We start from the raw sequence: 2,146 nt of genomic DNA, 5'->3' as shown, positions 1-2,146 counted from the left end.
TTATGTTGTTCTTTGTTGTTTGCTTTCTCTTCTGTTTTTTTTATCTATACAGGTGATCCAGGTGTTTTGTTTGTTTTTCTTTTCTTTTTTTTCTTTTTTCTCTTTCTTCCCCCCTTCTCACCGTCTCTTCTCCCCTTTGGTTTTCTTTCTCACCCTCTCTTTCTTTCATTCTTTCTCCCTGTCCTATCCCCCAGTCATGTCTGTCCCATTTGTAGCAACTGAAAATAAAATAAATTCATAATTAGAATAGAATTAGAATAGAATAGAATTCAACTTTATTGTCATTGCACATGCACAGGTACAGGGCAACGAAATGCAGTTTGCATCCATCCAGAAGTGCTTTTTATTTTGTGTTTAACCCTTTAAGACCTACCATAGAACCAAGTCCGCCAGAGCTTATATTATATTTTTACATGCTGTGGAGCCAATTTTTGGAGCATTTCAAGTTGCTATACATCAATACAACCATTATAGCCCAGATTTTAATAATATGTATTCATTAAGTGCATAGTAATTACATAAATTGCAAAAAAGTGCAATAAACTACAAAAAAATTGAAAATCGTTTTTGCTTTTTTAACATATATTTGTAGTTAGAGAAATTTAAGAGGCGTATCCCTCAAAACTGTAAATACAAAAAAGTTGCACAAAATAGTTTCCCACCACAGGAAATTTATTTTGAGTGTCTTCATAGTTTTATTTTTGAAATACACCAATTTTTATACACTGCAGGAAAAACGAAAATAAATATTATACTGCAAATTTGCAAAAAAGCAGCATATGCATCAAAATAAACTATTTCCAGCAGTGCAATATGAGTCCTAAGCATCCCAGAAACGACACAGAAAGTCATAAAGTCAAAGATAACTTTTAAAAAGACGAGTATAGGCCCTGAGGCCCTGATAGTAAAAAAGACTACATTTCCGCGAAAATGACGCCACTTCCGGTTTCGGGCAGGTAATGGCGGAAATGCAAAAGTTCGCGCTGACGTCTATTCCAACGTAGGAAGTGTTATGACCAGCTGATTGGATCGGTAAAGCGTGTTTCTGGAATATTATGTTTTTGTTCCTGCAAGCGCTTTTTATGCAGTTTTTGCAAAGCTTTATGTGGAAGGAAACCGTGACCTAGGACAAGCTGATGGCATAAGATGTAAGTACAACTCCTCCGGTTTCATATGCAAAAAAATTTTTTGCGCTAGCTTACGTGGTTGCAGTGCTACTGGGATTTAAAAATAGTTACGCAAAACAGAGCGTGCCCACTCCGATCAGCTGTAAAGGGTTAATAAACCACCTTCACACCTTTACAAGTGCCTGCATTTGGATCCTCCTTTATCAATTAATCAATCAATCAATCAATCAATCAATCAAAGCTTTATTCGCTACATGCAGGTTGCCCTGCAGTGAAATGGGACCCCCGACCTTACACACACAACACAGACATTACATGGGGATACAAGTCGGAGATCGGTAGCGTTACAGAAAAAACACTGAAATATACACTACAGTGGGTAAGTACAAGAGGAAATTACTTCCACACGGCTCATCTCACTCGCCGTGACAGTCACAGATCGGTAGCGTTACAGAAAAAACACTGAAATATACACTACAGTGGGTAAGTACAAGAGGAAATTACTTCCACACGGCTCATCTCACTCGCCGTGACAGTCACAGGTTAAGTGAAACTAAACACAATGACAAAGAAGACAAGACTCCTTCAAAATAAACGAGGAAACATGGAGATATAGACATGACAACACAAGTTTGACAGACTAGACTAGACAAGAAACCAAACACAAAAACCAAGGAGACAGATGATAAATGATGGCTAACCTAAAGCTCAGCTTAACCCTAAATACGAATAAAACATGAACTAATAATCACAAACCTAACATAAGAAACTCAATAATAGAGAAATAAATTCAAAATGCTGGCACTGCATGTGAGAGACCCAGCCAATGACAATTGTGAATATAAATTACATAGCAGTGAACTTTAAATTGAACTTAGAGCCAAGTTTTAGAATGATATATTTCCTGAATATTTTTTTAAATATTTGTAGTGAAACAATAAATCATAGAATATCTTATTGTTAAAATCAATCAATTAGATGTGTATCTAAATTTAAATTAGAAAAGATATTCAAATTGG

Source organism: Diplotaxodon limnothrissa, linkage group LG14, assembly GCF_057381915.1.
Source record: "Diplotaxodon limnothrissa isolate DT_005_m linkage group LG14, D_limnothrissa_male_GT1.1, whole genome shotgun sequence".
Lineage (NCBI taxonomy): Eukaryota > Metazoa > Chordata > Actinopteri > Cichliformes > Cichlidae > Diplotaxodon > Diplotaxodon limnothrissa.
Note: the sequence above shows the minus strand (reverse complement) of the source record.